We start from the raw sequence: 26,147 nt of genomic DNA on the forward strand, positions 1-26,147 counted from the left end.
AATCCAATTCTTCTTACGATACAACATGGACCAACATACCAGTCTTCCACTCTTGAGGGAGGGTAGTAATAGTAGCAAGTGCAGCTTCGTTTACTGAAGGCAATTTACTTACTCGGTGATTACTCCCATGAAATAACTGGAGGTAACCTGCCACATATCAAAGAAATTTTAATACTTATTTTTTACAGTTTGCGAATGTGTGTATTAACTGTTAAACAAGCTGTTTTGGAAGCGATGATTCGTTGAAGAATACGTGCAAGTTCTAACACAAGAGCCGAGAAATTGGTTACATTACAATAGAGAATTTTGTATCAACAGTGGAGGAAGATACTGAAATATACTGGAAGGTCGTTCGGGAATTCATAGGAGCTCGGGAAGCTTAGTTGGCAGAGCACTTGCCTGCGAAAAGCAAAAGTCCCGGAGTTCGTGCCTCGGTCCGACACAGAGTTTTAATCTGTCAGGAAGTTTCAGATCACCACAAACTCCGCTACAGAGTGGAAATTTCATTCTGGATATTTGTCTTGAGTGACAAGTTCCGTAAGTCAAGCCCTTCGCACTAATATAAAACTTAAGATTTTTTTAGAGTTATACAACAAGTTAAACTGAATAATTACACACTCCCGGAAATGGAAAAAAGAACACATTGACACCGGTGTGTCAGACCCACCATACTTGCTCCGGACACTGCGAGAGGGCTGTACAAGCAATGACCACACGCACGGCACAGCGGACACACCAGGAACCGCGGTGTTGGCCGTCGAATGGCGCTAGCTGCGCAGCATTTGTGCACCGCCGCCGTCAGTGTCAGCCAGTTTGCCGTGGCATACGGAGCTCCATCGCAGTCTTTAACACTGGTAGCATGCCGCGACAGCGTGGACGTGAACCGTATGTGCAGTTGACGGACTTTGAGCGAGGGCGTATAGTGGGCATGCGGGAGGCCGGGTGGACGTACCGCCGAATTGCTCAACACGTGGGGCGTGAGGTCTCCACAGTACATCGATGCTGTCGCCAGTGGTCGGCGGAAGGTGCACGTGCCCGTCGACCTGGGACCGGACCGCAGCGACGCACGGATGCACGCCAAGACCGTAGGATCCTACGCAGTGCCGTAGGGGACCGCACCGCCACTTCCCAGCAAATTAGGGACACTGTTGCTCCTGGGGTATCGGCGAGGACCATTCGCAACCGTCTCCATGAAGCTGGGCCACGGCCCCGCACACTGTTAGGCCGTCTTCCGCTCACGCCCCAACATCGTGCAGCCCGCCTCCAGTGGTGTCGCGACAGGCGTGAATGGAGGATCGAATGGAGACGTGTCGTCTTCAGCGATGAGAGTCGCTTCTGCCTTGGTGCCAATGATGGTCGTATGCGTGTTTGGCGCCGTGCAGGTGAGCGCCACAATCAGGACTGCATACTACCGAGGCACACAGGGCCAACACCTGGCATCATGGTGTGGGGAGCGATCTCCTACACTGGCCGTACACCACTGGTGATCGTCGAGGGGACACTGAATAGTGCACGGTACATCCAAACCGTCATCGAACCCACCGATCTACCATTCCTAGACCGGCAAGGGAACTTGCTGTTCCAACAGGACAATGCACGTCCGCATGTATCCCGTGCCACCCAACGTGCTCTAGAAGGTGTACGTCAACTACCCTGGCCAGCAAGATCTCCGGATCTGTCCCCCATTGAGCATGTTTGGGACTGGGTGAAGCGTCGTCTCACACGGTCTGCACGTCCAGCACGAACGCTGGTCCAACTGAGGCGCCAGGTGGAAATGGCATGGCTAGCCGTTCCACAGGACTACATCCAGCATCTCTACGATCGTCTCCATGGGAGAATAGCAGCCTGCATTGCTGCGAAAGGTGGATATACACTGTACTAGTGCCGACATTGTGCATGCTCTGTTGCCTGTGTCTATGTGCCTGTGGTTCTGTCAATGAGATCATGTGATGTATCTGACCCCAGGAATGTGTCAATAAAGTTTCCCCATCCTAGGACAATGAATTCACGGTGTTCTTATTTCAATTTCCAGGAATGTATTTTATAAATTATTCAGTGTGTGATTTAGGTTGTACGTGTGTGCCGCAATACGTTTCACAGCATAAAATAAACTTTATCAAAGAATAATATATTTTAAAAGAAAACTAAATTTTCGACTGAGATTTACTTTCCAGATGTTCAGTACACTTCTGTTCTATTTTTCAAGTCTAGTAAGCTATTTCTGATGTTTTTGCGTCAGACAATATTCTTATATGTGAATTTTAGATACTTTTTAAATTGTAGATTGGGTACCCTTTTCACTTCGATAATGACTAAAATTTACACACAAAACATTTTTTGTGGACTAGATCCAAACTGTGGTGCAGTGCAAAGAAAAACTGTGACCTGAAAAATTAGAACATCTTTAATGCCCACCCACCAACATCAACGTTGAAAACTCTTTCCGAGAATCCTTAACCGAGCGAGGTGGCGCAGTGGTTAGCACACTGGACTCGCATTCGGGAGGACGACGGTTCAATCCCGTCTCCAGCCATCCTGATTTAGGTTTTCCGTGATTTCCCTAAATCGTTTCAGGCAAATGCCGGGATGGTTCCTTTGAAAGGGCACGGCCGATTTCCTTCCCAATCCTTCCCTAACCCGAGCTTGTGCTCCGTCTCTAATGACCTCGTTGTCGACGGGACGTTAAACACTAACCCCCACCACCGAGAATCCTTAAAGTTTACGTCCTGCGAAGCACCGTTCCCCTGATGGCCTCTAAGAGTGCCGCCGTTTGACAATGCACTATGAAATGTTCTGATGTCACACTGCGTCTCTTAACGTGACGTCCTGAGTGAACCGACCTTTGAGCAGACAGAATCATAGCTGTCATTTCCCATGTAAACGAAATGGAACTTCCGTGTTCAGAATCTGAATGAGCTTGTGCGCAGTAAGCTAAAAGGGCACTGAAATAGTGTTTTCAAACTTTTCATCGCCGCATGTGTGAGGACTGAGCTCTCGGCACATGGCATCGATTTCTCCAGCGCGCACTCCAAGCGCGTAACTCTTTCAGAAGCGTGACCTGTTCGCGGCTGATGCGCGCATTCCAAATGCAGGAGCCTGGTTTTAGCTTGCTCACCTGCGCTGTCGGCGTCCTGTGATGCGGCCGCCTCCTGCGCCCCCGCGATGACCTGCAACACAACAGAACAGCCCTCTGTGAGCGAGCTAACAGCGCGAGTTAAAGCACAGTCACCTCAACACTTCACAGTCAGGATTATCTGGTCTGTCTATGTAGCCTCAACCGTAGCAGATCATGTCACATAAACTGAAGCGCCAAAGAAACTGATAAAGGCATGCGTATTCGCATACAGAGATATGTAAACAGATAGAATACGGCACTGCGGTCGGCAACACCTATACAAGACAACAATTGTCTGGCACAGTTGTTGCTGGTGCTACAATGCCAAGTTATCAAGACTCATGTGAGTTTGAATGTGGTGTTATAGTCGGCGCACGAGCGATGAATCGTTCAAGGTGACAGAAATGCAACCCTTCCGCAAATTGATGCAGATTTCAATGATGGGCCATCGACAAGTGTCAGCGTGCGAATCATTCAAAAACAATTATCGATATGGGCTTTCGGAGCCAAAGGCCCACTCGTGTACCCTTGATGACCGCACGACACAAAGCTTTACGCTTCGCCTGGCCCCGTCAACACCGACATTGGACTGATGATGACTGGAAACATGTTGCCTGGTCGGACGAGTCTCGTTTCAAATTGTATCGGGCGGATGGACGTGTAGGGGTATGCAGACAACCTCATGAATCCATGGCTCTGCATGTCAGCAGGGGACTGTTCAAGCTCGTGGAGGCTCTGTAATGGTGTGGGATGTGTGCAGTTGGGGTGATATGGGGCCCCTGATTCGTCTAGATAGGATTCTGACAGGTGACATGTACGTATGCGTCCTGCCTGATCACCTGCATCCATTCATGTCCATTGTGCATCCCGACGGACTTGGGGGATTCCAGCAGGACCCCACACGTCCAGAATTGCTACAGAGTGGCTCCAGGAACACTCTTCTGAGTTTAAACACTTCCGATGGCGATCAGACTCCCCAGACATGAACATTATTGAGCATATGTAGGATGCCTTGCGACGTGCAGTTCATAAGAAATCTCCACTCCTCGTACTCTTATGGATTTATGGACAGCCCTGCAGAATTCATGGTGTCAGTTCCCTCCAACACTACTTCAGGCATTAGTCGAGTCCATGCCACGTTTGATTTTATCCATACTGGATGAGAGGTTGTGGTTGTGAATGTCAATGTTAAAGTATGTTAAAAAGTATATCGGCTCAACCACTTGTTTATAGTGTAAAACACTAAGGTTGACGCGTTTCGGAAGTCAAGCTTCCATCATCAGAATAATAAGAAGTAAAAGAACCTGTTAAAATTCGCTAAAATGGAACATGCACCAGGCACAATTATCAATTTTATTGTGCCTGGTGCATGATCCATTTTAGCGAGTTTTAACAGGTTCTTTTACTTTTTATTATTCTGATGATGGAAGCTTGACTTCCGAAAAGCGTCAATCTTAGTGTTTTACACTATAAACAAGTGCTTGAGTCGATATATTTTTTAACAGGTGTACCAATTTGTTTGTCTCTTCAGTGTATAATCCCCAGCCCGCGCCGTCGGCGAGTGCTGGCCTCCAATGTGCGCGGCAACGTTTGTTTTGTATTTTCCGCCGCTTTCTCCAGCCTGAACGCAGGGGACCCTTAATCTGATTAACCTGCAGTGGTCTTACCTGACACATTTTGAATCTTTTCGGAGGGAGGCTGATGTTTACGAAAACCCTTTGGGCAGGAAATGTCGACACTCAGCGGTACGTTACAGCAGTACCATAGGGGCTGGACAAAAATACGGAAGCACCTAGAGAAATGGGTGCTTTAACATAGATACAGATGCTAGCGAAGCTCGCAGGTTGCGCTGTTGTATTTGAGCATGAGCGGCACGTGTGCGATGTCGTCAACACGTTGTAGGTGCCAGTGTTGGTCAGAAGTGTGTTCTCGTGTAGCTCACAGCTACACGAGGACACACTTCTGGCCAACACTGGCACCTACAACGTGTTGACGATCAAATGGAACGACGGCAAATTGTTGGTGCTCATACGGCGTGTGCTTCGTAACCAAGGGAGACAAAGTGTTTTTTTTTTTAAATTCTTTATTTCATATCATAATAATTATACAATAATGACCCATGATTAGTGGGTCCTATATTTCTAAATTTACAATAGCAGCTTTAATATTTTTCTTAACTACAGACAGTTCTACGATCTCTACTAGGCAGACTACCTCTAGTTTACTAGCTAACTTAATTTCTAGTTACTACGATTGGTTAGTACTAACTGCCTGCAGCGTTACAAGTGTGTCAGTTTTGATAATATAAACCTACTTAGATGCCTTGCTCATAGAGCTAATCCCTATGAGCAAGCCCCTGGCACAGGGCAGGCAAGGGTTAATTTATCGCTGCAGGTTCCTAACTTACTATCCTATTCTAATTAACTAAATATAATTCTTATTCTATGTCATAATCGGTGCGTTTTTCTTAATTCGGGATCGCCCCAGTCCCCCTGGTCCCGGTCGTGGCAGATTCCAACTGTAAAGTCGACCTATCCACGAACAGGCGGTACGGGATTGGGGCAGTGGTCGCGTTCGGTGTTGTCTACTTATTTAAGCATGAAGGTCTCTCAGAAAAGTTAACAATACTTTTCGTGATACCTCGTTTGCTAGCGTATTCAGTGTCTTAAAAGGTCATAGGTGTTTGTGCTTGGTAGTTGTCGTCTCAAAGTCCCGGCTACATCATCGAAAAGGGGGCACTCGTAAACCACATGGTCGGGAGTACCCTCCGGTGTGCCACAGTCGCGCGCAGGCGTCGCCCTTTTCCCAAACCGACAAAGATAAGTCGGATAGGGGCCATGACCGGTGAGAAAGTGGAACAATCCCCGAGTTGGCTCGAAGTACTTCATTTTCAGTCTGTCCTTTACATCTGGTAGGAACTGAAAGGTTCTTCTACCAGTTTCATCCGACTCCCAAATTTCCTGCCATAGATCTACCCCTCTTTCCCTAATCTCCCCCTTTTCCCTGACTGGTGCCCCCATAATTTCCTCTACCTTGGTGATAACACCCTTTTTGGCCCAGCACCACGCAGCAGTGGAACCCTGTCAACTGCAGTACCACGCAGACAAAGTGTTTGGTGTTTCAAGAGGCATCGTGTTTGAGATTTGTGGTGTCACCGCCACACACCACACTTGCTAGGTGGTAGCCTTTAAATCGGCCGCGGTCCGTTAGTATACGTCGTACCCGCGTGTCGCCACTATCAGTGATTGCAGACCGAGAGCCGCCACACGGCAGATCTAGTCTAGAGAGACTCCCTAGCACTCGCCCCAGTTGTACAGCCGATTATGCTAACGATGGTTCACTGTCTACATACACTCTCATTTGCAGAGACGACAGTTTAGCGTAGCCTTCAGCTATGTCATTTGTTACGACCTAGCAAGGCGCCATATTCAGTTACTATAATTACTATCTTCAAGAATGTATTCTGAACAGATAATATTGTGAATCATGTACCGTCAAGAGCGACGTCCATCAGTAATGGATTAAAGTTAAGTATCAAACTAATTTCGTCCGAATTTTTGAATTCTCATTCCTTATCATGTTCCAGACCTCACGTCAGTATAGTTATTCCCTCCTCACGCCAGCCTGCGTGAGTTAAAACGCGTGCATTTCGGCCTCCACTCGTAACACGTTGTTGGCTCTTCTGCTAACACAAAAAGTTTTATACTGCATACAGGGAAAACGGAAAAATATCATGCGCTAGGTCACAACACGGGCGAAAGTGTGTGATGAGCGATCGTGACAGTCGGCCATTGAAGAGGACCGTGACGAAAGATAAGATGACTACAGCTGCAAAAGTCACTGCAGAACTCGATGTCGCACTCGCGAACCCTGTCAACACTGAAACTACACGAAGGAAGCTTCAGAAGCGGAAAATTGCAAGGCAAGCTGGAATTCCAGCTTCACTCATCAGTAATGCAAATGCTCGTAACAGGAAAACGTGATGCCGAAACTATAAAACCTCGACCACGGAATATCGGAAGCAAGTCATTTGGTCCAATGATTCTTGTTCCACACTGTTTCCAATTTCAGACCGAAGCCGGTCGGAGTGGCCGTGCGGTTCTAGGCGCTACAGTCTGGAGCCGAGCGACCGCTACGGTCGCAGGTTCGTATCCTGCCTCGGGCATGGATGTGTGTATGCCCTTAGGTTAGTTAGGTTTAATTAGTTCTAAGTTCTAGGCGACTGATGACCTCAGAAGTTAAGTCGCATAGTGCTCGGAGCCATTTTTTTCAGACCGAAATTACCTCCCAAGAGTGAAAGATCGTAGAAGTTCTGTGATGATTTGGGCAGCCATGTTGCACTATTCCACGGACCCAATAGTTACTCTGCCAGGTCGCATTACTGTCAATGATTATGTGGACATTTTAGCTGATCAGATCCATCTCATGGTACAGTGTCCTTCCCCCAGACGTGATGCTGTATTCCAAGATGACATGACCCTGCTCACACAGCTCGCACGGTCGTCCAGGGCTGTTTGGTGAGCACGAGGATGAATTTCCGCATCTCCCCTGCCCACCTTGCTCACCAGATCTCGGTATTATTCAGCCTTTGTGGTCGGCCTCGGATAGAAGGGTGCGTGATCGGTATCCGCCAGCAGCATCGTTACCTAAAAGCGTCTCCATTTTACGGGAATACTGGCGTAAAATTCGCTTGAAAACAACACAGCACCTGCATTCACCCATTTCGAGACGACTGGACACTGTTCTTTTTTACCCACCTCCTGTTTGACTGTTAACAGGAACTGGCCAGTCGAAGTGCCTACATTCTGATTTGGAGGCTGATTGGCATCGTATAGTTCGTTTAAGACCCTTACTGCAGTTTGCATATTAAGGACAATCTCAGGAACTACCGTACGGATGTTGATACAATTTTCAGTAATACACTCCTGGAAATGGAAAAAAGAACACATTGACACCGGTGTGTCAGACCCACCATACTTGCTCCGGACACTGCGAGAGTGCTGTACAAGCAATGATCACACGCACGGCACAGCGGACACACCAGGAACCGCGGTGTTGGCCGTCGAATGGCGCTAGCTGCGCAGCATTTGTGCACCGCCGCCGTCAGTGTCAGCCAGTTTGCCGTGGCATACGGAGCTCAATCGCAGTCTTTAACACTGGTAGCATGCCGCGACAGCGTGGACGTGAACCGTATGTGCAGTTGACGGACTTTGAGCGAAGGCGTATAGTGGGCATGCGGGAGGCCGGGTGGACGTACCGCCGAATTGCTCAACACGTGGGGCGTGAGGTCTCCACAGTACATCGATGTTGTCGCCAGTGGTCGGCGGAAGGTGCACGTGCCCGTCGACCTGTGACCGGACCGCAGCGACGCACGGATGCACGCCAAGACCGTAGGATCCTACGCAGTGCCGTAGGGGACCGCACCGCCACTTCCCAGCAAATTTGGGACACTGTTGCTCCTGGGGTATCGGCGAGGACCATTCGCAACCGTCTCCATGAAGCTGGGCTACGGTCCCGCACACCGTTAGGCCGTCTTCCGCTCACGCCCCAACATCGTGCAGCCCGCCTCCAGTGGTGTCGCGACAGGCGTGAATGGAGGGACGAATGGAGACGTGTCGTCTTCAGCGATGAGAGTCGCTTCTGCCTTGGTGCCAACGATGGTCGTATGCGTGTTTGGCGCCGTGCAGGTGAGCGCCACAATCAGGACTGCATACGACCGAGGCACACAGGGCCAACACCCGGCATCATGGTGTGGGGAGCGATCTCCTACACTGGCCGTACACCACTGGTGATCGTCGAGGGGACACTGAATAGTGCACGGTACATCCAAACCGTCATCGAACCCATCGTTCTACCATTCCTAGACCGGCAAGGGAACTTGCTGTTCCAACAGGACAATGCACGCCCGCATGTATCCCGTGCCACCCAACGTGCTCTAGAAGGTGTAAGTCAACTACCCTAGCCAGCAAGATCTCCGGATCTGTCCCCCATTGAGCATGTTTGGTACTGGATGAAGCGTCGTCTCACGCGGTCTGCACGTCCAGCACGAACGCTGGTCCAACTGAGGCGCCAGGTGGAAATGGCATGGCAAGCCGTTCCACAGGACTACATCCAGCATCTCTACGATCGTCTCCATGGGAGAATAGCAGCCTGCATTGCTGCGAAAGGTGGATATACACTGTACTAGTGCCGACATAGTGCATGCTCTGTTGCCTGTGTCTATGTGCCTGTGGTTCTGTCAGTGTGATCATGTGATGTATCTGACCCCAGGAATGTGTCAATAAAGTTTCCCCTTCCTGGGACAATGAATTCACGGTGTTCTTATTTCAATTTCCAGGAGTGTAGATAGACCGCACCATGAGGAACGTTTGTGAATCGAATTTGATTTTTTTTTTTTTTTGATTCATCAGTCTTTTGACTGGTTTCATGAGGCCTGCCTGAAATTCCTCTCCTGTGCCAACCTCTTCATCTCAGAGTAACAATTGCAACCTACGTCCTCAATTATTTGCTTGATGTAATTCAAGTCTTGCTCCACAGATTTTGCTCTCTGCAGCTTCCTCTAGTCCCATGGAATTCATTCCCTCATGTCTTAACAGATGTCCTATCATCCTGTCCCTTCTCCTTATCAGCCGCGCGGGATTAGCCGAGCGGACTGAGGCGCTGCAGTCATGGACTGTGCGGCTGGTCTCGGCGGAGGTTCGAGTCCTCCCTCGGGCAAGGGTGTGTGTGTTTGTCCTTAGGATGATTTAGGTTCAGTAGTGTGTAAGCTTAAGGACTGATGACCTTAGCAGTTAAGTCCCATAAGATTTCACACACATTTAAACATTTTTTTCTCCTTATCAATGTTATCCACATATTCCTTTCCTCTCCGATTCTGTGCAGAACCTCCTCACTCCTTATCAGTCCATCTAATTTTCAACATTGGCCTGTTGGCCACATCTCGAATGCTTCGATTCTCTTCTGTTCCGGTTTTCCCTCAGTCCATGTTTCACTGCCGTAGAATGCTGTGCTCCAAAGGTACATTATCAGAAATTTCTTCCTCAAATTAAGGCCAATGTTTGATACTAGGAGACTTCTCTCGGCCAGTAATGCCCATTTTGCCAGTGCTAGTCTGCTTGCTCCGTCCGTCATTGGTTATTTTACTGCCTAGGTAGTAGAATTCCTTAACTTCATCTACTTCGTGACCGTCAATCCTGATGTTAAGTTTCTCGCTGTTCTCATTTCTGCTACATCTCATTACTTTCGTCTTTCTTCGATTTACTCTCAATCTGTATTCTGAACTCATAAGATTGATCATCCCATTCAGCATATCATGTAAGTCTTCTTGACTTTTACTCAGGATAGCAATGTCATCAGCTAATCGTATCATTGATATCCTTTCACCTTGAATTTTAATTCCATTCCTGAACCTTCCTTTTCTTTCCATCACTGCTTCTTCGATGTACAAACTGAACAGTAGGAGTGAAAAACTACATCCCTGTCTTACACACGTTTTAATCCGAGCACTTCGTTCTTGGTCGTTTACTCCTATTATTCCCTCTAGGCTCTTGAACACATTGTATACTACCCGTCTCTTTCTATAGCTTACCCTTATTTTTCTCAGAATTTCGAATATCTTGTACCGTCCTATGAATGTCTCTTCCTATATTAGTTATACATTATACATCGGGTGCGGTAAGCAACAAACTCTGTCAAAGTATGAATTAAACACACTGTAGACTGTATAAGCACTGTATTCATTAGTTTGAACCGTATCAGCGAGCACATATCAACCAATAGAAGCATTTTCACAAATTTGGTAAAGATCAAAAGTCAAGGAGTTAATAGATATCTCAAAAGGCAAATATTTTCACTAATTCGCGTAATATTTTTCAAATCGTATCTTGTATTACACACTTTCTTAAGTGTCATATGTTCTTCCTAAGCATTCAAGCTAACTCCACAACAAATTTTCTCGAAAGCGGTCCCGCTGGTCAGTCGCGAAAACATGACAGAGTTACTTTCGCATTTATAAGAATAGTATAGATAAAACTTTCAATTACGATATTCTTTTTACTTTTTGTGATCCGATTTTGATGAAATAAAACTCGAAGCCGTGGAATTTCTGCTAACAGTTTAGGAGAAGCGTTTGCAAACAGACAGGCAGACACGACAGTTTTACGGATACACTACTAGTGTAGATGACTGGTAGTGTAGGCGAGCAGTGTGCTGGTCTGGATCCGCCAACAAACGCTTCGGCCCAAGTCTACGCAGCAACACGTCTCATGTTTTGCCTCGTGCTCCACATGCATAATGTAGATGTTGTCGATGTTGGGCTACCATCATTGTGAAGCAAGATATTTAATCATATAGGTCTGAATGTCGCCCCTACCAGTACAGAGCCTCCACAAGCTTAAACAGTCCCTTGCTGACATGCAGGGTCCATAGATTCGTATGGCTGTCTCCATACCCGTACAAGTCCATCAGCTCGATACAATTTCAAACGAGTCCGAAGAGGCAAATTGTTTCCAGTCATCAATAGTCTAATGTCGGTGTTGACAGGACCAGGCAAGGCGTAAAGCTTTGCGTCGTGCAGTCATCAAGAATTTACGCGTGGGCCTTGGGCTCCGAAAGCCCATAACTATGATGTTTCGTCGAATGGTTCGCACGCTGAGAAATGTTGGTGGCCCAACATTGAAATCTGCAACAGTTTGTGGAAGGGCTGCACTTCCGTCACGTTCAACGATTCTCTTCAGTCGTCGTTGGTACCGTTCTTGCAGGGTCTTTTTCCGGCAACAGTGATGTCGGAGATTCAATGTTTTACCGTATTCCTGATATGCACTCGTGGAATGGTCGTACGGGAAAATCCCCAGTTCATCGCTACCTCGGGGATGGTGTGCCCCACCGCTCGTTCGCCAACTGTAACACCACGTTCAAACGCACTGAAATCTGGATAACCTGTCATTGTAGGAACAGTAACCGATCTAACAACTGTGCCAGATACTTGTTGTCTCATATATGCGTTGCCGACCGCAGCGCCGTATTCTGCCTGTTTTCGAATCTCTGTATTTGAATACGCATGCCTACACCAGTTTCTTTTGCGCTTCAGTGTATTTATCACGTTAAGTAAGTTGCTCTTTGGATAAAGCAGAGTGGGTCATAAACACAAAAAACTATTACTATTTACTCTTCAAAAGGTTTGCGTTGCTACAGACAGTACGACAGGGAATTTAGAAACGATTAGGCGTTGCAACGCACAATTATCAGCGTAAGCCGCATTTGGGCTAATGGCTTCAAAGTAAGGTGTAGATAAGAAACGCATGATCCGTTTCAAGCGCCAACTTCAGTGCAACGCGTTATAAAGAAATATAGAAGAGTTAAGGGCAAATTCATAACCCGAACTGCGCATAGTGAAGGTGTCATTTGTAGAGTCGTAATCAGAAATCCGCCAACACATAATTTTCTATTTCAGATCCTTCTTTTAATTCACCAGTGCATTAGCGAGAATGTGAATGATTTGTCATGGCGCAACGACATTTCTCAAATTGCGCAACGCCAAAATTTTGCGCACTAGTGTTGTTTACACGGAGAAGCAATGCAATTCACATTTGTCACAGTAGTTTTAAAATGAAGCCTATCAATTAGATCCATTTCAGTGTCAATGTACTCTATCCACCTCCGGTGGAATGTCATTTTCTGTCCGCGTCTTGATATCCATTCTACTGAGACTGCTAACCGCTTCTCCGATTCTACGTAAGTGATCTCTTAGTGAGTACCGTTTCGGAATACGTTTCCGGCTTGCTGTTTCGCCCTTGCCCATCCTCTTGCGTTGATCATGTCGCTCTCTCTTTCACGTTATTTCACATTCTGTTGTTGGCTTTTGTGTCACTCCTTCGTTGTAGTTCAGAGAGAGTTGTCAGCCATGTCCCCTAGTGCCTGAATCGTGCCGTCGTTTCGTGTTTTGTGTACAACACCTCCGTGTGACCGCCCATATACGACGCTTGTTCAGAGCGTGTATATACTAAGGACTACTTTCACCTAAACCAAGTTCATTGGCACATGCTTCCATTGCAGTCGTATTACGGTAGGGGTGCAGTCCCACCGTGCTTTTCTCAGAGGCAGTGCATGGCGAATGGAGGTTAGTTATTTCCTGCTTCGAGTCCTGTCCAGCTCCCTGATTGTGGATTTATGATTTTCGGACACTGTGCTAAGAAATGGACAGGGACAAGTAATACGCCTGCAGTTGCCCGTCATGATCAACGTGTGAGACGTTTGAATGTGACAGCATATGTTCCTTCAAATCTACTCTCACTGCACGGGCCCCACTGACCAGTTGCAGTGCGTCATGTGGTGGCCAGTTCATGGACCATTATAAGCACAGCTCTGAATCTTTAGCAACACACCGCACAGCACTGCTTGGGCCGTTTCGAACCTTCATCGGTGTCAATTGTACGCCCCCGTGCGAAACCGTAACATTATTCTCCGGCGTATGATACACATTTCCATCCCCGCACGTAATGAATTAACTGTACGATCACATGTCGGTATTGGCAATATTAACGTAAACCGCATTACCAACGAAATTATGTTGAAACCCTTACACCCTGTTACGCCATATGCGTATCATATTGTCAAGCCACCGCATCAATGACCACAATTCATGGAGCATGAAATTCGTACAGAAAGACATGTTGTCGAATCTGATCACTTACAATAACTAACAGCTAGCACGTGAACAAGTCAATCACTTCATCTTGTGTTTGAAGTGCACTTTTCATCTTTTATAGTTTCCCAATATAGGGTGTCAGTTATTGAACTATATGAAAAAAAGTAAATTAGTTACAACTCATGTAAACGTCACTACATATATTAGGATTTAGGTTGTGACACGTTCGATATGCCTGACAAAATTGGCAATGATGTGGCGCCAGACGAATAGCGAAATTCTGCATGACCCGCTGAAGTGTCGAAACATCGATCCTGTGGATCACCTCCTGAATCTCTTCAGCTCAGCAATGGTTTTTGGGGTTATTGCTGTACACCTTGTCTTAAATGTAGCCCCACAAAAAGGAGTCGCATGCCTTCATATCCGGAGAATATGGGAGCCAATCGAGGCCCATGCTAGTGGTCTCCGGGTGCCCCAGAACCACAATGCGAGCCCCGAAGTGGTCCTACAGGACGTCAGACACTACTCTGCTTCGACTGGGTCGAACTCCGTCTTGCATGAATCACGTGTTGTCGAAATGAGGGTCACTTTGGATGACATCATCTTCAAAAAACTACACGTAACCGGCCGGGCTGGCCGAGCGGTTCTAGGCGCTACAGTCTGGAACCGCGCGACCGCTACGGTCGCAGGTTCGAATCCTGCCACGGGCATGGATGTGTGTGATGTCAGGTTAGTTAGGTTTAAGAAGTTCTAAGATCTATGGGACTGATGACCTCAGAAGTCCCATAGTGCTCAGAGCCATTTGAACCATTTTTGAACCTTCACGTACCGTTCGGTAGCCACAGTGTCATCAAGGACTATCGCACCGATTATTCCGTGACTGACATTGCACATCACACAGTCACCCGTTGAGGGTGAAGAGACTTTTCTATCGCGAAATACAGATTCTCAGTCCCCCAAATGCGTCAGTTTTCTTATTGACGCACCCATCCAAATGAAAGTCGGCTTCGTCGCTAAACCACACCATGCATGCGCGTATTAATTCCCATCATTCTTGGCGACCAACCGTGCAGTTTGAATGTCCTAACGCAAGCCTTTCACGAGTTATGACGATTTCATTTTATGTTGTTGTTGTGGTCTTCAGTCCTGAGACTGGTTTGATGCAGCTCTCCATGCTACTCTATCCTGTGCAAGCTTCTTCATCTCCCAGTACCTACTGCAGCCTACATCCTTCTGAATCTGCTTAGTGTATTCATCTCTTGGTCTCCCTCTACGATTTTTACCCTCAAAGCTGCCATTCAGTACTAAATTAGTGATCCCTTGATGCCTCAGAACATGTCCTACCAACCAATCCCTTCTTCTGGTAAAGTTGTGCCACAAACTCCTCTTCTCCCCAATTCTATTCAGTACCTCCTCATTAGTTAAAGATCTACCCATCTAATCTTCAGCATACTTCTGTAGCACCACATTTCGAAAGCTTCTATTCTCTTCTTGTCCGAACTACACTCCTGGAAATGGAAAAAAGAACACATTGACACCGGTGTGTCAGACCCACCATGCTTGCTCCGGACACTGCGAGAGGGCTGTACAAGCAAAGATCACACGCACGGCACAGCGGACACACCAGGAACCGCGGTGTTGGCCGTCGAATGGCGCTAGCTGCGCAGCATTTGTGCACCGCCGCTGTCAGTGTCAGCCAGTTTGCCGTGGCATACGGAGCTCCATCGCAGTCTTTAACACTTGTAGCATGCCGCGACAGCGTGGACGTGAACCGTATGTGCAGTTGACGGACTTTGAGCGACGGCGTATAGTGGGCATACGGGAGGCCGGGTGGACGTACCGCCGAATTGCTCAACACGTGGGGTGTGAGGTCTCCACAGTACATCGATGTTGTCGCCAGTGGTCGGCGGAAGGTGCACGTGCCCGTCGACCTGGGACCGGACCGCAGCGACGCACGGATGCACGCCAAGACCGTAGGATCCTACGCAGTGCCGTAGGGGACCGCACCGCCACTTCCCAGCAAATTAGGGACACTGTTGCTCCTGGGGTATCGGCGAGGACCATTCGCAACCGTCTCCATGAAGCTGGGCTACGGTCTCGCACACCGTTAGGCCGTCTTCCGCTCACGCCCCAGCATCGTGCAGCCCGCCTCCAGTGGTGTCGCGACAGGCGTGAATGGAGGGACGAATGGAGACGTGTCGTCTTCAGCGATGAGAGTCGCTTCTGCCTTGGTGCCAATGATGGTCGTATGCGTGTTTGGCGCCGTGCAGGTGAGCGCCACAATCAGGACTGCATACGACCGAGGCACACAGGGCCAACACCCGGCATCATGGTGTGGGGAGCGATCTCCTACACTGGCCGTACACCACTGGTGATCGTCGAGGGGACACTGAATAGTGCACGGTACATCCAAACCGTCATCGAACCCATCGTTCTACCATTCCTAGACCGGCAAGGGAACTTGCTGTTCCAACAGGACAATGCACGTCCGCATGTATCCCGTGCCACCCAACGTGCTCTAGAAGGTGTAAGTCAACTACCCTGGCCAGCAAGATCGCCGGATCTGTCCCCCATTGAGCATGTTTGGGACTGGATGAAGCGTCGTCTCACGCAGTCTGCACGTCCAGCACGAACGCTGGTCCAACTGAGGCGCCAGGTGGAAATGGCATGGCAAGCCGTTCCACAGGACTACATCCAGCATCTCTACGATCGTCTCCATGGGAGAATAGCAGCCTGCATTGCTGCGAAAGGTGGATATACACTGTACTAGTGCCGACATTGTGCATGCTCTGTTGCCTGTGTCTATGTGCCTGTGGTTCTGTCAGTTTGATCATGTGATGTATCTGACCCCAGGAATGTGTCAATAAAGTTTCCCCTTCCTGGGACAATGAATTCACGGTGTTCTTATTTCAATTTCCAGGAGTGTATTTATCGTCCATGTTTCACTTCCATACATGGCTACACTCCATACAAATGCTTTCAGAAACGACTTCCTGACACTTAAATCTATACTCGATGTTAACAAATTTCTCTTCTTCAGAAACGCTTTCCTTGCCATTGCCAGTCTACATTTTATATCCTCTCTACTTCGACCATCATCAGTTATTTTGCTCCCAAAATAGCAAAACTCCTTTACTACTTTAAGTGTCTCATTTCCTAATCTAATTCCCTCAGCATCACCCGACTTAATTCGACTACATTCCATTTTATTTTATATAGTTCAATAATTGTCACTCTGTGTATATCTGTGGAAATACGGTTCACTCTTAAGGAAATCCGAATTTGTCTTTGATGAGTGACTTTTTTTTTACTTGCACACGCAGACATAGCAGCTCCCTTTTTATATTTTTTAATTTATCAACACTGTGTCGAACACACGCGCATCATCAGCGGTCTCGCAATGTATTTTTATGCTTTGATGTAAGTTTCTATAGATATCGTATTCATTTTATGTGGTTTCTAGCACATTCTCCTGTTAGAATAAGTGAGGGTAATCGTGCTGTCTAATGCTGGTCTTATATCAACTAGAAAACTTCCACGAAGAGTCAGAAACTTTTATCAACTCTATATGACGGCTGCAATGCACCTTGAACGCAAAACAAGTTCTTCTTTTTTAACACCCATCCACGTTTTGGTGAAGTTTAATTTTCGTCAGTGGGTTCGTTTAACAATTTAAAATCAAATATTATAATGATTTGTCAAAGTCATAAAAACTAGTAACAATGGATTATAGTATTTTCCTGGTCTTACTTCTGTGCAGTATTTTGGATATAAACATTTTGATACCAGTTTTAGTGATCTTTTTGTTTCCCTCCTCTTCAGCTTCAGTGACTTTCTTAATGCACCTAATAATTTTTGCACATTTGTTTTCAGATTAACTATCAGTTGTTCAAGTTGACTGCTATTGAACTGAACAAAAATGCCACGTGTTTGTGTTAACAGTGCTGACACATTTTGCTATGTGTGTGGAGAAGTGAAATTTGCTTCACAAAAACAGAAAATAACTCCATTGATTAAAAAAGCTTACAGATGTTGTTTCGGGTGCAAAATAGGTGTTCAGGAAAAACCCTGGGCTCCACGTGTGATCTACAACATTTGTGACAGCAACCTAAGGAATTGAATGCATGGGAAAGGACATTCAATGCCCTTTGCAGTGCCCATGATCTGGCGTGAGCCAACTAACCATGTCAGTGACTGCTACTTTCGTATGGTTCCTCCTTTCAAGAAGGGATTATCTAAGAAGAAGAAGCGGACAGTGATCCATTCTAACACTCCATATGCGATATGTCCAGTTCTACATGGGGAAGGATTGCCAATACCTGAACAACCGACAGAGTACGAGATTACTTCTGGTGGGGATTCTGAATGTCACGTTCATCACAAGATCCGGAGTTTCTTCCAAATATATCATCAACTGATGATCCACAAAAACTGTCTCAAAATCAGTTAAGTGATCTCATTACAGATTTGAAGCTCTCTAAAGCTAAGGCTGAGATTTTAGCATCAAGATTGCAGCTGCGCAATTTTCTGGAATGCAATGTAAATGTTTCATTCTACCGCAGAAGAGAGCAACAATTCACTTCTTTTTCTAACAGGCAAGATAGCCTTGTGGCGTGTGTGGACATAAATGGTCTAATGAAGGCTCTCGGAATTAATTACAACCCTGATGAGTGGAGATTCTTTATTGATTCGTTAAAGTTGAGCTTAAAAGCAGTGCTTTTACATATTGGTAATGCGCTTCCTTTTATTCCAGTCGGGCATATTGTGTATATGAAAGAGTCATACCAAAACATGAAAATTTTACTAGAAGCCATCAAGTATAATGACTCTAAATGGCAGATTTGTGGTGACTTCAAAGTGGTTGCACTGCTATTAGGTATGCAGTTGGGTGATAGCCGAGCTCGTGCATCTCATTACAGTAAACATCAATAGCCCACCAGAAAATCTCTTCATCCAGGTATAAAGAACATTATGAGTGAACCACTAGTAGACGCTAAAAAGATTCTACTCCCGCCCTTACACATCAAGTTGGGTCTCACGAAAAACTCTGTTAAGGGAATGAACAAAGATGATCACGTGTTTGAGTACTTAAGGCAAAAATTCCTTGACTTAAGTGACGCCAAAGTAAAGGAGGACATCATTGTAGGCCCACAGATTCGAGAGCTTTTTTGAGACCTTACTTTTGATGGGATCATACAAGGTGATGAGAAGCACCCACGGGAATGTTTTAAGACAGTCTGTTTACAGTTCTTAGGGAGCAAACGAGCAATAAATTACAAGGAGATTGTATTATCATCTTATGAAAAACTTGGTTGCAACATGTCACTGAAAATGCATTTCTTACATAGTCGTCTTGACTTCTTCCCCAGAGACTGTGCTGAAGTAAGTGATGAACATGGGAAGCAATTTCATCAAGATATTGCCACATTTGAGAAGAGGTACGCAGGGAAGTGGGGCCCTACTATTTTAGCAGATTATTGCTGGACTTTCATAGGGGTGAAACTTCCTGGCAGATTAAAACCGTGTGCCGGACCGAGACTCGAACTCGGGACCTTTGCCTTTCGCGGGCAAGTGCTCTACCAACCGAGTTACCCAAGCACGACTCACGCCCCGTCTTCACAGCTTTACTTCTGCCAGTACCTCTAGAAACATGTGCAACAGAAGTAGAGTTCCATAACAGATCCTATATAATAATAACTATTTACCGAGCACCTGCAGGAAATTATAATCTATTCTTAGATCATCTAGAAGCTCTTTTGGGTTATTTAACACGAAGAAACAAAAAAATTTTGGTTGCTGGTGACTTTAATACAGATTTTCTAATGCAATCTTCCAGTAAACATTCACTGCAGTTAGTAATGTTGTCTTTCAATCTAACTCACACTGTAAACTTTCCAACTAGGATCACTAAATCCTCAAGGACAGCCATTGATAACATTTTTATAGACAAATCAAAGGAACAAAATCATATCATAAAACCTGTTATAAATGGACTATCAGATCATGACATGCAGCTCCTTGTTTTAGATGTAAATTCTAAGCAGAATATCAAGACTGCTAAATCTGAGTACAGGAGAGTAGTCAATCAACCAAAAATTGAGTGTTTCAGAAAACTGCTCAAAGATATGAACTGGAAAGATGTTTATAGTGCTCATGACATGAATGAAAAATATAACACATTCATGAACAATGTCAGTACCATGTTTGAAAACTGTTTTCCTCTAAAAGTTACTCAAATTAAACAGAAGTCTATAATAAAACCATGGATTACACAAGGAATAAAGATTTCCAGTAAGACAAAAAGGAAAATGTATCTGTCGACCAAGAATAGCTCCAATGCTGATGATTTAGCTAAATACAAGGAATACTGTAAAACATTAAAAAAAGTAATTCAGACGTCTAAACAAATGCACTACGAGAAGAAGATAGCAATGTCAAGGAACAAAATGAGAACAATATGGGATATAGTGAAAGAGCAGACTGGTAGAACCAGAAAGGAACAGGAGCACATAGCACCAAGGGTAGATGACACATTAGTAACTGATGGGCATAGTGTGGCAAATCTATTTAACAAGTATTTTATATCTGTTACTGATAGAATGGGACTTTCAGGATCAGTAAATAATGCCCTTGAATATCTGAAACTAGCATTCACAAATAGCTTCAAGTGCATGAATATATCACTCACTTCACCAAAAGAAATAACTTGCTTAATAAAATCTTTAAAAACAAAGCATTCTAGTGGGTACGATGAAATATCAACAAAGTTAATTAAGGCATGTTCTTGTGAGTTTAGTACAATTCTAAGTTACTTGTGCAACCAGTCAATTATAACTGGGACATTTCCTGACTGGCTAAAATATGCAGATGTTAAGCCTCTATTCAAGAAAGGGGATAAAGAGATACCATCAAACTACAGACCGATTTCACTTTTGCCAGCATTCTCCAAAATTTTAGAAAAAGTAATGTACAGGCAGCTGCTCAACCATCTGACCACAAATAACATATTATCAAGAACACAGTTTGGATTTCTGAAGGGTTCTGATATCGAGAAGGCTATTTACACCTACAGTCAAAATGTACTTAATTCATTAAATAATAAATTACAAGCAGCAGGTATTTTCTGTGATTTGTCAAAGGCATTTGATTGTGTGAACCACAACATCCTCTTAAGTAAATTAGAATTCTATGGTGTCATGGGCAGTACTGCAAAATGGTTCAAGTCATACCTCACTAACAGGAAACAAAGGGTGTCAGTGCAAGGGACTAGTGAATTAAGTCATCAGTCATCATCAGAATGGGAAGAAATTACATGTGGTGTCCCACAAGGATCCATCTTAGGACCATTGCTATTTCTTGTGTACATTAATGATCTCTCATCAGTTACACTGCCAGAAGCAGAGTTCGTTTTGTTAGCAGATGACACAAGTATTGCAATAAATAGTATGTCAAGTGTAGTTCTAGAAAGATCTGCTAATGATATTTTCATTGATATTAATAAATGGTTTAAAGCCAACTCACTGACATTAAACTTCGAAAAGACTCACTATATGCAATTCAGAACCTGTAAGAGGTTTCCACCCAGCATATGCATAAAATACGAAGAAGAGCAGATAGAAGAGGTTGACAGTCTTAAATTCCTGGGATTACAACTTGATAATAAATTCAGTTGGGAAGAGCACACCACAGAACTGCAGAAACGCCTTAACAAATCTGTATTTGCAATTCGAGTGTTAGCAGACATAGGCGACATAAAAATGAAAAAGCTTGCATACTTTGCCTACTTTCATTCCATAATGCCATATGGTATAATATTTTGGGGTATCTCTTCAAGTCAAACAAAAGTTTTCAGAGTCCAAAAGTGTGTAATACGTATTATTTGTGGAGTAAATTCACGGACGTCTTGTAGAAACCTCTTCAAAGAACTGGGTATACTAACTACTGCCTCTCAGTGTATTTACTCATTAATTAAATTTGTCCTAAATAATATATCTCTTTTTTCAACAAACAGCTCAGTTCATACAATACCAAGAATAAAAATGATCTGCACAAAGACTTAAAAGCACTTACTTTAGTTCAAAAAGGGGTCCACTATTCGGGAACACACATCTTCAATAATTTGCCAGTAAACATAAAAAATTTAGTTACAAATAAAGATCAGTTTAAAAGGAGCCTGAAAGACTTACTAGGGGCCAACTCCTTCTACTCCATTGACGAATTTTTTAATAGAAACAAAAGATGTATTGTATATATTCATACTATTAGTATTGTTATTTCAGCTTAAAAAAATTGACATGTTCCAGATGCACGAGGATCTCCTCAGCACTGATCTATGGGACGAAAAACTAATCTAATCTAATCTCCTACCTTACAAACTTTACAGAAGCTCTCCTGCGAAACGTCCCCCAGGCTGTAGCTAAGCCACGTCTCCGCAATATCCTTTCTTTCAAGCGTGCTAGTTCTGCAAGGTTCGGAGTAGAGCTTCTGTAAAGTTTGGAAGATAGGAAACGAGGTACTGGCAGAAGTAAAGCTGTGAGGACGGGGCGTGAGTCGTGCTTGGGTAGCTCAGTTGGTACAGCCGGCACAGTAGTTCAGCTTGTTCGGTCAGAGAGCAGGCTAGTCTCTGTAATAAAAAAAATTGAGTGAAACGACCAACAACGAACTTCAGCGGATGTCCCGTGACGTCCGCTATGTCCAAACACAACGAAAGATACGGAAAAAAATGTTGGCAGAGCACTTGCCCGCGAAAGGCAAAGGTCCCGAGTTCGAGTCTCGGTCCGGCACACAGTTTTAATCGGCCAGGAAGTTTCATATCAGCGCACACTCCGCTGCAGAGTGAAAATCTCATTCTGGTTTCATAAGTGACGTTACCGAGTATGTGCATAAACGTCAAGCGAAGCGAAAACGGTCATCATCTGAATTTATCGCTGAACAAAATATGTAATTGTATATACTGTATATGGACATTTAACATATGTAATCCTTTACATACATTTGCAACCAGTTAATTTATATATTTTCTTTTGCGCTTTACATAATTCTGGTACAAAGTAAACTTACAAAGTATTTTCATTCATGTAATATTATCTTCATTTTTTTCTTAAAATTTACTTTTGTACTTCCAGAATGGCACTGAAATTTATCAATGCATAACACATAACATAATTCAAGTAATTATTCACTTAAAATTTGTTATGCTGAATCTTGGAACATGAATTCATATTTACAGAATGAGATTTTCACTTTGCAGCGGAGTGTGCGCTGATATGAAACTTCCTGGCTGATTAAAACTGTGTGCCCCACCGAGACTCGAACTCGGGACCTTTGCCTTTCGCGGGCAAGTGCTCTACCATCTGAGCTACCGAAGCACGACTCACGCCCGGTACTCACACCTTTACTTCTGCCAGTATCCGTCTCCTACCTTCAAAACTTTACAGAAGCACTCCTGCGAACCTTGCAGAACTAGCACTTCTGAAAGAAAGGATACTGTGGAGACATGGCTTAGCCACAGCCTGGGGGATGTTTCCAGAATTAGATTTTCACTCTGCAGCGGAGTGTGCGCTGATATGAAACTTCCTGGCTGATTAAAACTGTGTGCCCCACCGAGACTCGAACTCGGGACCTTTGCCTTTCGCGGGCAAGTGCTCTACCATCTGAGCTACCGAAGCACGACTCACACCCGGTACTCACACCTTTACTTCTGCCAGTATCCGTCTCCTACCTTCCAAACTTTACAGAAATTCTCCTGCGAACCTTGCAGGATTTAGTTAGTGAATTATTTATACAAAAATGTAGATTACTCTAAAAAAAAACTAGAGCTAAATATTTATGAAGATGATGATTTTGTATCATTTTATACTGAAATAAACATAACTAACTCAAAATCACGCAATTTACACACTTTCACTTCAAATTTGTTGTTCAGTGTTATGTTGCGATTAAGCGAAAGTCCTGGGATATTTATGGCTGCCAGCAGGAAATGAAAGTTGGTGACCAGGTCACGGTGAACACAGGAAAGGCAATAGTGTATGAGGTTCTCAGTATAGCTGCGAAGAGAAAAGTAGCGCTTAGCGCCTACCACAGGAGCACCGGTTTCTTATAACCTCGGCCAGACCGTATTGGGACTCACTTTCGAGTAGCAGCAAGACGGTCTACAAAGTTTTACAACAGGCTGCACTTTAGCACAGCAGACTGGGCCGTGGCAGGAAACAGGTTTATGCCCTCTTTGATATTCTTCAAAGGAACGCTTGCAGAACAGATAAAGTAGTGGCGACCGCTTCTCGTTTTTCTTTAAAACCTTAACGCATGCAAACTTTAAAAACCACTCCTATCAGGGAACTTCCATTCGTCACTACGAGACAAGTGTGTCAATGATGAGCACGTGCCCAAGAGAACAGAATGGCATTGATATTAGCTGAGCCATATCGGTGGGCGCCACTGACTTGCGGGGGAGGGGGGGGGGGAGGAAGGGGGGCGTCGCAAAAGTCCGCAGAACGAGTCCGTGCCGCTTCCAGCGAGTAAAGGGGGCCGCTTGCCAACTGGCGTCGACGTACAGCTCATGCAGTCGAGCGAACGCATTGTTCCTTCTCGATGTCAGTGATTTCTGTGAATGCTATTTTTCGGTGACTGCGATTTTTGGCTCTGATTCGTCAGAGTTCAAAATTGCAGTTAACGAATCCACAACTTTAAAGTCCCCACAACGCTAAAATGCGATTTATCACCATAGATGTTACACTGTGATTAGTCGCAAGTAGCACTTACGGTAATGTTCCAGCACGAATCGCATTTTGACGTTCCGGGGGGATGGGATACAGGTATATCTGCTAAGTGGTATCTCTGGTCAGGTGAACTGTGTCAATGAAACGGAAGTGATATGCGCCTGTTAAGTGTGCAAACTTAATATTCGGCCTGCTGCGAACTCCTTTCCTGTGCCAACCTTTTGATCTCATAACAGTAGTTGTAACCTACGTCCTCAGTTATTTCTCGATTGTATTCCAATCTCTCTACAGTTTTTACCCTCTATAGCACCCTTTAGCGCCACGAAACTTATTCCGTGATGTCTTAACAGATGTCCTTATCTTCCTGTCCCTTCTTCTTGTCAGTGTATTCCACATATTCTTTTCTCGCCGATTGTGTGGAGAACCTCTTCATTCCTTACCTTATCATTCCACCTAATTTTCAATATTCGTTTGTAGCAACACATCTCAAATCAATCCATTCCTTTCTGTTCTTGTTTTCCCGCAGTTCATATATCATTACTATGTAATGCTACGCTCCAAACGTAGATTCTAAGACATTTCTCACTCAAATTAATGCACATCTTTGATACCAGTATACTTCTCTTGGCTAGGAATGTTCTTTTTGTGACTGCTAATCTGCTTTTTATCTCCTCCTTGCTCAGACCATTCTGGATTATTTTGCTGCCTAGGTAGCAGACTTCCTTATCTTCGTCTGCTTCGTGATTCCCAATTCTATTGTTATGTTTCCTACTGTTCTCCTTTCTGCTACTTCTCATTACTTTCGTCTTTCTTCAGCTTACTCTCAATCCACATCCTTTACTCATTAGACTATTCATTCAGTTCAACAGATCCTGTAATTTTTCACTTTTACATAGGATAGCAATGTCATCAGCAAATCGTTTCATTGATATCCTTTCACCCTGAATTTTAATTCCACTCCTGAACCTTTCTTTTATTTCCATCATTCTTCGATGCGTAAATTGACCAGTAGAAGCGAAGGACTATACCCCTGTCTTATATCCTTTTTAATCCGAGCATTTCGTTCTTGGTCTTCCAGTCTTATTGTTCCCCCTGGCTCTTGTACGTGTAGTAAGTAACCAGTCTTTCCTTATAGAATACCGCTATTTTTCTCAGAATTTCGAACATCTCGCACCATTTTACATCGTCGAAGACTTTTTCCACTTCCACAAATCCTATGAACATGTCTTGATTTTCTTCAGGCTTGCTGCTATTATCAGCGGCAACGTCAGAAGTGGTGCTCCGTTGTCTTTACTTTTCCAATTACAGGTCACATGGCATGTGCATACATATTACGTGTCTTTAATGCAGTGGTTTCCATTGCCTTCTGCATTTTCATACCGTTGTTGATTGATTGCTGATTCTTCCGCCTTTTAGGGGCAGTTTCTCACCCCAAGGGCAAGAAAGTGCCCTGAATCTCTGTCCGCTCCTCCGCCCACTTTGTCAAGGCCGTTGACAGAAAGACGGTGATTTTTTTATGCTGGAAGTCTTCGGACGCCAATGCTGACGATTTTTATTCAAAATTTAAGCAGTGGAGAGTTTCGAATCCGCTTGTTAATGAAAGTCGCTACCGCTAGACTATGGACTTGAAAGATCTGACAAATGAGAAATACATTGTGAGCCAATAATA

The 26,147-nt window shown here is 44.8% G+C and overlaps 1 long non-coding RNA gene across 1 annotated transcript in view; it reads right to left on the reverse strand.

Moving 5' to 3' along the window:
* Positions 1–3,114: 3,114 nt before the first annotated feature.
* LOC124796338 overlaps positions 3,115–26,147 on the reverse strand; it is a 378,735-nt gene continuing 355,702 nt past the window's right edge. The window contains exon 3 of the long non-coding RNA XR_007016750.1: positions 3,115–3,167. This is a non-coding gene — a long non-coding RNA (uncharacterized LOC124796338). The remainder of the gene's footprint in view (positions 3,168–26,147) is intronic.

The sequence above is a fragment of the Schistocerca piceifrons genome, chromosome 4 (assembly GCF_021461385.2).
Source record: "Schistocerca piceifrons isolate TAMUIC-IGC-003096 chromosome 4, iqSchPice1.1, whole genome shotgun sequence".
NCBI lineage: Eukaryota > Metazoa > Arthropoda > Insecta > Orthoptera > Acrididae > Schistocerca > Schistocerca piceifrons.